At 34.8% G+C, this 13,396-nt stretch overlaps 1 long non-coding RNA gene across 2 annotated transcripts; it reads right to left on the bottom strand.

Annotated features, from left to right (window-relative positions):
• Positions 1–1,088: 1,088 nt before the first annotated feature.
• Positions 1,089–12,664, bottom strand: LOC308195694. 2 transcript variants are annotated; one of them, XR_013951743.1, is made up of 3 exons: positions 9,450–12,664; positions 8,155–8,250; positions 1,089–7,778 (listed from the first exon to the last, which is right to left on the bottom strand). It is a non-coding gene; the product is annotated as an uncharacterized lncRNA (long non-coding RNA). The 2 variants fall into 2 exon arrangements; XR_013951744.1 differs by having other exon boundaries at positions 9,981–12,664.
• Positions 12,665–13,396: the final 732 nt, after the last annotated feature.

The raw sequence follows: 13,396 nt of genomic DNA, 5'->3' as shown, positions 1-13,396 counted from the left end.
GGACTTCTTATATTAAATATCTTTTTTATGGTCATGCATTTTCAAGTTCATACATTATGGAGTGTTAAAATTCTTATCTAAAGAAAATTAAACCAAGAATAGAGGACATGTCAGGACCATTATACTTATCTATGTGTATGACAAAACATAAGGGGCAGCATATAGTTCTTAAAACTACTTCAATTTTTATCTAGTGACTATACAATAGAAAGCATATAAATACTTTGAAAAATTTCCCTTCAGATTCAGGAATGTGAATCACTTGTTATAGAGTGGTATTTTTTCAGCTCAATGAATCCTTTATTCTTTGAAGTGATACAAATTCCATATGAAGATTACAGGTTATCACAAGACTCTAAGGGATTACACGTTATGGGATATAAGGATTCTTAACTGCTATCCCCATTTTAAGGTGAGTGGAGTCAGAGGTGGATTTAAATTCAGTTTGTTTACATCTTAGGAAGCAGGCAGATTCTCCTCCAACAGCTCTGTTTTAGGGATACTGTTTAGAACACTTGTAAATCCCTGCTCTCAGGTGAGTACAAAAGACTCTTTAGCTGAAGAGGTACTTATATTAGTAAAATCTGTAAACTGTGGGAAAGAGGTAGCCTTAGAAAAAAAGAACTGAACATAGAGAGGAATCACCCTGCCCAATCCAATAAGTTACACTTTACAGATAATATTGGCTTCAGCTCGATACAACTGATCATCTGAGTTGTGCTACATATACTCATTTTTGATGAGCTCCCGAGTGATCATGAAAGGTAAGAACAGTGTTCACCTCTGATGAAATCTGCAATAAATACCTACCAAATGTAATACTTCTTCAGACATATTTTTGCTTGCTTTGTTTTAAACAAATTTTCAATTGAAACATGAGTTGAGTTTTTAAGCATGCAGACTAGACAGAAGTATGAAATTTTATTTAAACAGGCCCTTTCAAATGGACTGGATGGATATTTTTGTCTTACAGCAATGTGACCTCAAATTCAGGTTGTGTCACTGAAGACAAAGGGAGCTTAAGTCTTATGAAAAGCAAAATATTAAGTAAATAATACATATAAACACTCTTCCATTCTCCAGAAAGAAGAAACACTCAGTTAATTTCAAATTTTGAACATCACTTTTGCAACATAAATATAAATCAGATGATCTTGAAATTTATTTATGAAATTCTTGTCACTGGAGTTCCTCCTTCCTTTGATATCTGTGATTCTCCTGGTCTTCTTTAGAAGATGGGTAAGTTTACATTTGGATGATCTGGTTTTGTTAAAATTCAGCAGTTTACAGTATATTGAATCCAGTTGTTAGATATTTTCAGACAAAAGTCAACATTTAAGTCACATACTCCATGAGACCATTACATTTCCTAAAACCCACCAAGGACTTTCATGAGACAGATGAAAAAAAAACCTCTTTGCAATCTGAAGAAAGAATTTCCCCAAAATTTCAACTTTTAGTTGCTGTAACTAAAGCTTAGCTCTATGGGGACTGGATTTGAATGCTAATATTTAACAGTTTATCACATCAAATACTTGTCCGTATGACAACATTATTGCTCTAAGACCATGAGCTGATTGGCTGTGTGCTTTTTAAAGCATAGTAAACTACACTTAAGCTAAAAAAGGGAATTTAACAAACAGTATTTATTTAAATACATCTAAACACTTTTGAGGTTTACACTTCATATGCATAAATAGAATAATGTTTTCTACAAGGAGATGATTCACTTAGAATTCAACAGGTAAGCTATTATTTTACACTTTCTGAATTATTCATTTAAAAAGCCTATTTTTCCTTAGGAAAAGTACTGAATAAATAAGAATTGTTTTAGCAAGCAGTGGAGACCATGATTAACAAGAAATAGCAAGACAAATCTCCCTAAGCTGAGTAAGATCTCACAAAGCTTTTTTGCCCTGTGAGGACAATTACATGATGTGTATGGGAAAGGTACAAAACTAGAAATAGAAGTGATCACATCTGGGATTGAAGCAAGATGCAAAAGGTATGAATAGTCACTATCGTAAAGTATTGACAAAACTGGAATGTAAATTTGCAGCATTAAGAGCAAGTACTTTAAGTATTTCAAATACATACAAAGGTCTAGAGATAACAATAATGGTAAGTTGAACAGTAACAGATGTAATATCTATATTGCAGGGCAGGATGATCTGAGTGACTACAAACCAAACATCTTACCTCAGTAACATGCAAATATTTAGAATATATTTTCAAAGGCAATAACTAGAAGTACACACTAAGTCTCAAAGCTGTAGACAACACAGCATGAGTTCTCTAACAATTGATTGTAATGAGATTTTGGATTTAAGTAATTGGTTAGAATTAGCTGTTCTTAAACAGAATCGTACAGGTCTGGATAACTTTTATATAAGAGGTTTCACTGTGATAGCTGAGCCCTATAGAAATGTCTACAGCTAGAATGATTTGCAAACAGGCTAGGTGCAATATCAGTGCAGCATGAACACTTCTCACAATTCATTTTTGTACTGAAATAAGTTTTGTAACAGATGAGTGCCCTAGAGACAGCTGAGAATCATAGCAAATAATCTTTTGCTATTTCAATGGCTAAAAAAACCCCTCAACCATATTTGATACATTAATGCACTGACATTTTGTACTCTTTGGCTGTACTGCACACTTTTAGTCTGGTTGGTATCTGTGCCTGATCTGGCAAGATTTTGTGTGCTTGCCATACTAAATATACATAGCTGTTTTTTTCCATTGATGAGATGAGAAATCACAAAAAGGGCAATGGAAAAGTAGAATCATGGTCTGTGTCATGGTCTAAACTAGTGCATGACCTCAGTAGAGAAAAGAAAAGAGAGCTCATATTTTGAAAAATTATGTATTAAAATAACCACAACACTGAAGCAGCTTCTTGTATATTTTAAAGTCTAGCTAGATGAAGTGAGATATGCAACATACAAAGAATGAACTTATTAAAATGAGAAAGTTCAAAATAAATGGATAAGGAAAAGTATGCTTTACTTAATATATAAGGAGAACCAAGTTTTGAAAAGGAGACCGTTTTGCCCATTCAAAAATACACTTACAAACATGCATGCACCGTGTTTATATGTTGTACCATAAGGATAATGTAGAATAATCCTGTACACACAATAACACTTCAATGTCTACAGAAAGTTGAAGATACATATACATATGATCTTGGTAGATATATCTGTTTTCAAAAGTGAAAGAATCACATCACATATCAGCTATATATATATGCAGTCTTTTTCATTCAAAAGTTATTCAAATATAAATGCCCCAAAATGACAGACTCTGCAGTGCTTTTGTTAACTGTATAAAATCGATAGATAAACTCAAACAAATAAATAAATGTAAACTTAAAAAGAGAAATCAAGTTTAACAGCAAATTTACTATATGGAAGGAATGTAAATATGACTTTGTGGAAACCATGTATAAAACAGAAGGGACAGTATAGGATTTCTGTTAATCCCTGGCTAACTAGTGAAAATAAACTTGCTAATGAAAGCAAACAGAAAAATCCATTTGATTTTTTGAGTTAAGAACAACAAAAATAATAAGAAAGTTTGTTTGCCACTGTCATGTGGCTAAAGACAATTGGAGTATACTTATAATATATGCTCAGAATATTGGATGGGACAAACTCCACAAAGTGCTGGGAGAAACAGACTTCTGTCATGAACTTGCTCAGTCCCATAAAAGCTGTAGGAAAAGACATACAAAAGATAAAGGTCATAACCTCTCTGCTTTTTTCCACATTTGACTGCATCTAATCTGAGCCTTGCACAGCTGATTGACACAATCATAGACTCCCCCCCCAATATTTATTAAAAACAAAAAAACAAAAAAAAACACAAACAACCCCAGAAACAAAACACTTTCCAAAGTGTCAGTGTGAAGTCAGCTGTAGAAATACAAGTGGATGAAAACTAAAGAAATGGAAACCAGGGTAGAAGGAATAGTGCAGTTTTGCTAATTGAAAGAACTGAAAATCCATCTGACTTGCTGAAAAATAAGGCATTTGATAAACTGATAAACTAAATAAGAGAAATACTAACTTACCAGAATATCAAGGTATCCATAAATGTGGGGAAGAAAAAAGAAAAGCTATTTTGCTCACAGAATGAATAGAAAACTGTTTGGAGACATATCTAAAGCAGCTAGAGTGGACACTTGGGACAAGAGCAAGTGCAGGTAGTCTTATAAAGAAAGAAATAAGTAAATAGTGCACAATGGCAATAGAAACCTAAAGAAGAGTAAGTAGATGAGAATTAAATCCAGGAAAAACTGGAAAGACTGTGAAAAGACTAAAGCAAAAGAAATGTTCTATGAACTATCAGGAAACTGAGGCTGATAAAAAACTTATTCAGAATCCAGTGTTGCTAAACAGGCCTGGTAGTCCAACCCAGAAATTCATGCTTAATAACGATAAAAATGTAAGATGTCTTAGGAATATTTCCCTAGTTCTATATTGTCATATGAAATATATTTTTAAAGACTTGCTGCGAAGTCGCAGGCAAGCTCTCTCCATTTGATATGCCTGCCAAGCTGATCAGGTGTTTCTCCTCTGCAGATGTAAACGTTCCCTAAGGTAGACTGAGTAGATCAGCAAAGGAACACCCTGTATTACTTTGGAGTTTAATGATGATTTAGATCACTGAAATCCAGGAAAGAACTTGTTATTATTTCAATAGTTTATTCAGTAGAAGTTTTAGTGCCAAGTGAGACTACATTTAAAGAATGGAGTAATACATTAAAGACATAGGACAAATGCATTAGACATGAAGGCAGATATCCAAGTCACAGTCGTATTCAACTTCATAGTTTATGAAGAACAATACACACATCACCTTCTAGAGGTGTTTATTCCTTTTTATTGAAAAAGAGGAGAACCTAACAGAAGTTCATATCTAGATACCCAAGGTGCAGCAGAGTTTGATGTACAGATTTGCAAAAACAGGTTGCAGACTAGACACGGTAGGAACAGCACAGCAAATTATTTTGCACTACACTGTAAGAGATTTTGAATGTTACTGTGCCTTATCTAATTGCTTGCCAACTTTTTCAGACCAAAAGTAGTACTGCACTTAATCTGTAGTATTCTTATTCCTACTGTTCAAAATGGCTACTGAAATCCCCTGAAACAACATTTGCCTTTCACTCTTCCTGTTTACCTACCTCTTACCAGTGGAAGATCATATGTTGATAGGAAGGGCTACCTTAAAGAAGAAACAATGCCATTAACATGTATGCTTTTTTTGCTTCCTAGGAACTTTGTATAAAGTCAACATATAAATGAAAAAAAAAATGTTGCAAGGATTAGTTGCAAAGGCTTTACAATTATCACCCCATACTCAGAAGTCTGTCAATCATATGACACTTCCTATATTGTCAGAAACATAACAATTGGATGGTTGAAACATAGCTATTTAGCTAATATTTACTTTAGTCACTACTTTTTTCAGCAAATCCAGACTAAGACTCAGACTGTTTTGCACAACAGCTAATGCCAAAGAAAACATTCAAGCCTCCATAAATGAAGACCACAGATTTTGCCTCTGTGGAAATCAAAGACTACAGAAGATTATATGAAGATTAAAAGAAAAACAAACAAACCTTATATTTAGGTGTTCAGCAGATTAGTCCATACTGCATTATCAGATATAATAAAAATATTTTAGGCGGCAATGTATTAAAATGTTTTCATGTTCTTTTCTTTTATATAAATAAATATTTATCAGAATACTAAGGTATACTCACACTAAAGCAGGAAAATTACATGTATAAAATGTACTCTAAAAGCAATTTTCGTACATACTAAAAAGTAAAATCTCTCTTGAGCTAGTTTGCATGCAAGGCTGAATGCCTTTGGCAGTTAGGAAGTTCTAACAGGGGAGGCAAGGGTACTCATTACTGGCATTGCACATTTAGAGTAAACACATACAAAGTATGAATAAGAATCTGGCCTCCAGAATATTTCTTTCATTCAACTGGATCCCATAATATCAGAAAATGAGAAAATATGCCTTAGCCTTGTTAATATACTTCTGATAGGTAGGACAGTATCACCTTCTTGACTAATATAGCTTCAAAACAACCTGCCAGGAAGGCCATTAGTAACATTGATTACACTGAGTGCAAAAAAGCCTCTGTATGTCTCTTCTGAACCTATTTTTCTTTAAAATCCATTCATGTCTCCTCTGATCTTTTGTGCTAAAGATGAGAAAATAACCTAAGGAGGTATTATCTTTCCTATTATGATTTCTACAGTACTATTGTGGTCTGTTCAATTTTCAACCTTTTCCCATGGAAAAATAAATGTTTTTGTCCCATCCTAAGATTCCTTTTTTTTTTTTTTTTTAAATCTCCAGAAAAGTGCTACATGACACCAAGACATTAGTATTATTTATATATATTTGATTCATCTTACCTTTATACCTTCAGATGGCAATGTAACTCAGAGCCCTGGAAGTTTTCATTTCAATGCAACTCATCTTAAATCATCAGATTCTTTTTATTTGCTTTTGACTACAGTTATCTGGAGTTTTGTCAAAGTTCTTGTGTTTCACTACTTTTGTCTTTGTCCTCTTGAACAGAAATTGTGTTAGGGAAAGAAGGTGTGGGGAGAAGCTTCTCATCTCTTAAGCATGGCAGTAGCAAACAAAGCATACTGGATACCGAAGGTTTCTTTTGTTTGTTGGTTTTTGTTTTCTAAATCTATTGGTGTTACCTGTTTCCTCTGCCACATTAGAATTATAAAATGCATAAACCAAAATTGTATTTCATGCTCAGTTCAGGAGTGGTTCTTATGCTATAAAAGTCTAAAAACTGTTCTGTCCCAGAGAGAAAACACTGGTTGGCAGGAAAATTTTTGTTTGTCAGGATTTGGCTGGAGCATTTTTTTCTCCAGTGGCTAGTCACAGAACCGCAGGGTTAAGCAATGAGATTATTTTGACCTTGACTCCCTTCACACCACTATCTCCTGAGCTGTACCTCTTAGCTCAGAATTGTCATCAGCCGATGTGTTGTTATTGACAAACACTTTAATCATTTAGAGTTGTTTTCTTTTGTGCAGTGCAGTACACCCAGTCTCCTGTACTGTGCTGACAAGCATTGAAATGAGCTGCATTTATTCGAAGAACATTAGCAGGCTTTAGCAGAAACTAATGTAGCTGTAGATCAAGCAGGGCTTAAACCACCATTTCCCAGCTCCTATTAGACCTACCAAGACCCCTATGTACTTCCACAACATGACATCCCAGGATGGCTGAAAAGACCTCTAAGCAAAATTAGTACCTTCACCCATGATTTTTATGCAGCTTTTTTTTTTTTTGTACAGTTGATATCTTCTTCCCTAAAGGCTGCCAAAGACTGCCTCATCTGTTAGAATTATGATATTTTCTGAAAGGTTACTCCCCCTTCAGCAATATGATAAATTACTTTTATTTGCCTTTCCCTCTCCCCTCTTAGAACACACTAAGCCTTAAGTCAGTATGGAAAAATATACAGCAATTTCCTCAACTCACTGATTAAGCTAGGCATAGACTTGAAACACAATACAGGGTTCTCAGAATATTTCTTGGAATTCTTTTGCTTAAAATTTTCCATAGGAGAGACGTGCCAAGTTAAACTAAACCTTTATTGGGAAAGTATTGCCAAGCATGTAGTCAAGATTAATTATCACAAATGTAGTATAGCAAAAGTTATCCTCCCAACACTAAACAGGGTAAAGCTGATGATCAAGTTCTTGCAGCCAATTTCAACCCTGTAAAAAAAAAAAAAAAAGTGGCAGAATATGACTATTGCTTACTCCTAAGTACTTATCTAAGTCCTTGCTTACTCTCATCCTACATGCATAACAGAAAAATAAAAACTACCAATATTTAAGGAGTTTCCTTGGTTGTTGAGGACTGCAATGTTGATATTGCACATACATCTACATGCATATTGTATATATACACGTATTCCAGGAAAAGTTAGTGAAAGACACAGAAATAAACCTCACAGAAATTTTATAATCTTGAACCTCAACTTATCAAAGATTTAAGTTGTCTTTCCTGACATTAAGGTGCAAGGCCTTGGAGAAACCAAATATTAATTTCTGTTTTAAAATAAAGTATTTTAATAAAGGAATCTAATACTTTTGCCTCTGCATCATTGTTTCTCCCAGCAGTCTTGACAGTTTTTCACTCTGGGTCATGATAATTTGATGATATAAGCTTTAGAAGAGTTTACACCTAAGAAATAAAAATCTCTTTAGTGGTACAATCAGTTTAATATTGAGCAGCAATAAATAGCCTTTAAGTTCAGCAGTTGATTTTTTTGTTTGTTTTCAACCTTGAAAGAGAAGTAGCTATAGGTATAGATCCCAGTAGTTTTCTAAGCTTTTTCCTGTTCACCTGTGTATTTTTCTATCTACTGCCTAACTTCAAAGAATTTCTTCATATAAAAGGTGGTTTGAAATTGGAACAGACTGTCCATGGAGATGGTAGAGTCACCATTCTTGCAGGTATTTAAGAGATGTGTGAATATGGCATTTATGAACATGGTTTCATGTTAGACTTGTAGTATTAAATGAACTGTTGAACTTGATCTTGAAAGTCTTCTCCATCCTAAATAATTCTATTTCAGAAATAGTGTCTTTCAAAAAGCTTTGTAAAGGATAAAGGTGATTCTGTAATTATTTAATTGTTTATTAGAACTCATTATGATATTTCACAAAATTTTGCCTAGTCATATATAAAGCCAATAAAATGCGATGATATTATCTAATAAAAATATTTTTCATTAAATCACAGGAAGAAAATGAACAAGTATCTCACACCCTAACTCATGTGTTTGAAAACAGTACGTAAAATTCAGAGAAGGTACAAGTATTTTCTATCACAAACAGGAATCATAACAAGTTACCTTCTAATCACAGTCAGCTTTATGCTAAATTTCAAACAGAGCAAAAAAGTTATGAAGCTGAAGGTGTTCATTAAGAACTGAACAGTATTAGCAGAAGTGAGACCAATTGGTAGCACTTTAAAGAGACTACATTTTCATTGCTTACACATTTGCTTAAAAATCTTGTTCTGATAAGAGAAGGAAAATACAGTTTAGTTAAACTGGCATTTTAGTACTTAAGAATCAGAAGTTAACAATATATAACACAGCTGTATTTATAATTTATATATGTATAATTTAAAATTTATATATTTATAGTATAGCTGTGTTAACAACGCTACATACAAGTCAGGGGACCAGAAAATTACCCTAGAAATAGCAGAGAAGCGCTCAAAGAAACAAGAAGAGGTGACAGAAAAGCATGATTCCTACTGCATATTTCTGACATTTTGTATTTGTATTAGTGACAAAATTACGTATCTTCTCCTTGAAAGGTTTGAGGGCTTGAAAACAGAAGAATAACTGATATACAACAACTCCTACTTACCATTAGGATTTAGATATCATAACACTCTACATAAGCACAGTAAGGTAAAGCGCAGTTTTAACTGCAACATGGAAAGTCTTTAAAACTAGTAGTTACTGAAATGCTTACTGTAAACAACCATCCTTTCTCCTCTCTCCCTTATCAGACTTTCCTAAGCAGGTTTCAGAGGTTACCAGGAATTTGGCATGCCTGCTTTGGAAAGTTATTTTAAGATCAGCATCACATTTAATTAACCTGTTACATCTCCACAGATTTATGCAAACATTTTGGAATGCAAAAGTATCAACAAAACACGTTGTAGAATTATAAGTGCAAGCAAGAGTGAAGTTCACATTTCTCATAATGCTCATCTGAAAAAAAGCCACAGAACTCTAACATTACCAAACTAATCCCCCCCCCAAAAAAAAAAAAAAAAAAAGTAAAAAATAGAGAGAGAGAAAGAGAGAGACAGAAAGAGAGAAACACTAGTATCACAAGCTTGTATCAGCCATTTTTAGTGCCTGGGAAATGTAACTCTAATTATACGCTCACCAGGATTCAGTAGTTCTCACCTTTTTCACATTAACCTCTAAAGCAAACAGGCTTGAAAGTTAGGTTTTTACCCTGATCAGAATCAGGCAAGGCCTCATGATCACCTGATATCTGTCTTTTGATTAGCTACACATTGGTTTTAATTATCCACCTGCTTTCAATTAAGTACCAGGAAATCCACCCTATTAACAGTACAAGCTAATCACCCTTGCATGTATACAGAAGTCCTTTTTCTCCCAGGGTACATCTAAAGGATAAAAATAGTTAAAATAGTCTTTTTGAGCTTATAGCCTTCTGGCTGGTAGTGTTAAAAATACACTTGTTTTAACCTGTTTTAGAGTCTATCGGTAAATGAGTTATGAGCTAACAATAGTGTCACATCTTTTTGTGAGGTTATGTTGAAACAAATTCATTTTAGTCACTGGGTCAATTTTGAAAGCAATATACAGCTGGTATGCCATCATACCCTAAAATCCAAACCCCGCCCCCAAATATATGGATGTCTTTGTTCCGTATGCTGCTTTGCAAACGTGTTTTAATGACCGTAAGATCAGCTGCTATAGCCAGTTGTGTGAACAGCCCTGATATTCTCCAGATGTGTAAAATAATTCGCATCTGTATACCACAGTTTAGAATCTAGAAATTAAATATTAGAGAATAGTTTTAAAAATCATATAGAAGCCTAAGAAGCACTGAAATATTATCCATGGCTCACTGTTTAGTGCTTTTACTGTGAAAGGATTTCACTTCCTTGACTTCTCTTGAAACACTGCAGAAAAAAATAAGAGTGCAGACAATTTGAAATAATAAAGAGAAAATAAAGAAAACAAAGTAGCATTATGTAGATGAGTATATCTTTAATAAAAATAAACTATATGTAAAGAATAACTCTAGTGTATTTTAGAAAAGATATAACAAATTAAATTGAAAAAATGTATTATGCATTTGTATTTAAATAGGCAGCATAGCTTTTTGTTTTCAGCAGAAAACAAAAATAGAATAAAAAATCCAGCATTAAAAAATAAAACAACATACAATAAAAGGACACTGAACTGTGAAAAAGATGTATTTTTACTGTCATGCTGGTCAAAATGCAAATTGCTATCAGATCATATGTAAAATAGTACTAGTCACTGAGAATCCTGTGAAATCATGTTTGGGGGTTTTATACCTATTCTGGAAAATAACTTCAGAGAAAAAAAGACATATGTTATTAATTTTCGACATTCTAAGAATGTTTACAGGACAGTGGAGGAAGATGACGTTATAGTGTGAAGGTATTATACCTGATGGTTCTTATATACCGGATGTAAGAAAGCCTGCCATAAGATCTAATTATCCAGAATTGCCTTTTTCTGCCCAAAAGCAATCATTTTGATGACAGTCTTCTATGCACTGTAAAACAAAATGGGAAGCCTGTGCTATATAAACTGGCTCGGGTGCTTCCTTTTACTTCCTCTGATATCAGTCTCCCCATCTCATTTATTTTCCACACATTAATGGTAGCAGTCACCTTGAGCTGGTGATGCAGAGTAATTTTCACAGAAACCTTGATCAGAAACCATAAATCAGCCTGATGTGCTTTTATGGTCTAATAACATTGTCTGCTCCTAGAGGCCCTTATGTAAAACTGCATTGCGGAGAATCCCTTAGATTTTTTTTTATTTTTTTTCACTCCTCTATGCATCCGTATCTGTAAAACATAAAATAGGCGCAACACAATTAGATTAAGATACTTTGTTTAAACCTGTAAACATGAAAACATTCAAGTGTCAACCTGTAAACATGAAAACACTCAAATATCAACCTGAAATTTTCACTGCAGATTTTTTCTCTGCTTGACTGTTGCTTCCTATATTAGGGTCACAGAAACTAAGTATTCTCACACCTGCTCTTGCAGACGCAGTGCATCAACAGGCAGAGCACAGTAAAGCCGAAATGCTTTGTCTAGATTAGAAAGATGCTAACCTGTATAGCTGCATCAGCAAATCCACCAAGTGCGGTTGTCTTGTGAAGGTGAATCTTGTCTTTAAGATTCTATCCTCATTTGTAGAAAAGTTAAAGTTGTTTTATAATTCAAAAACTTACAGAAAAGAGAGATTGATTTCATTGTTGAGATGATCATTTTCTTCCCCAAAGAACAGAATTAATACCTCCCTTTAACAATGCCTTCTTATATGATGTACTCGGACTATTGCAAACCGTAATGATTTTTTACTGTACACCCCCACTTTTTTTTTTCTTCTTTTTTTTTTTCTTCCCATCCCTGGTTTGAGAATGTGGAACCTGATTTGAAGAAATGCTTAGCATTCCCAGTTATGTGATTTATAATATTAAATGCACTGAAAAAATAGTGTTCCAAATACCAACATCAGTAGATATATTTACTATTAATTACTGTGTGCCTCAGTTCCTCTACGGTAGAATAATTCCACACTGTACCCCTGCAAACATGACGTGAAAATAAACACACATGCATGCGCGCACACAAAGACACACATATAGGAATTAATTACTTCTCTTTTACACAGGTTTGTGCACATAATACACACAAAAGCTCTGACATGCTTAGTTTATCATAAGCACGTAGATTTTTTACTGAGTAGATTGGTCACCATTTTTTCTTTCCCTTCCCTTCCCTTCCCTTCCCTTCCCTTCCCTTCCCTTCTCCTTCCCTTCCCTTCCCTTCCCTTCCCTTCCCTTCCCTTCCCTTCCCTTCCCTTCCCTTCCCTTCCCTCCTTCCCTTCCTTCCCTTCCTTCCCTTCCCTTCCCTTCCCTTCCCCTTCCTTCCTTCCCTTCCCTTCCTCCCTTCCTTCCCTTCCCTTCCCTTCCCTTCCCTTCCCTTCCCTTCCCTTCCCTCCCTTCCCTTCCTTCCCTTCCCTTCCCTTCCCTTCCCTTCCCTTCCCTTCCCCTTCCTTCCTTCCCTTCCCTTCCTTCCCTTCCTTTCCTTTCCCCTCCCCTCCCCTCCCCTCCTTTCCCCCTCCCCTCCCCTCCCCTCCCCTCCCCTTCCCCTCCCCTCCCCTCTCCTCTCCTCTCCTCTCCTCTCCTCTCCTCTCCTCTCCCTCTCCTCTCCTCTCCTCTCCTCTCCTCTCCTCTCCTCTCCTCTCCTCTCCTCTCCTCTCCTCTCCTCTCCTCCTCTCCTCTCCTCTCCTCTCCTCTCCTCTCCTCTCCTCTCCTCTCCTCTCCTCTCCTCTCCTCTCTTTTCTTTTTTCTTTTCTTTTTTTCTTTTCTTTCTTTTCTTTTCTTTTCTTTTCTTTTCTTTTCTTTTCTTTTCTTTTCTTTTCTTTTCTTTTCTTTTCTTTTCTTTTCTTTTCTTTTCTTTTCTTTCTTTTCTTTTCTTTTCTTTTCTTTTCTTTTCTTTTCTTTCTTTTCTTTTCTTTTCTTTTCTTTTCTTTTCTTTTCTTTTCTTTTCTTTT

This window comes from Anser brachyrhynchus (genome assembly GCF_964034855.1).
Source record: "Anser brachyrhynchus genome assembly, chromosome: 5".
Lineage (NCBI taxonomy): Eukaryota > Metazoa > Chordata > Aves > Anseriformes > Anatidae > Anser > Anser brachyrhynchus.
This window is presented reverse-complemented; position numbering and strand designations above follow the sequence as displayed.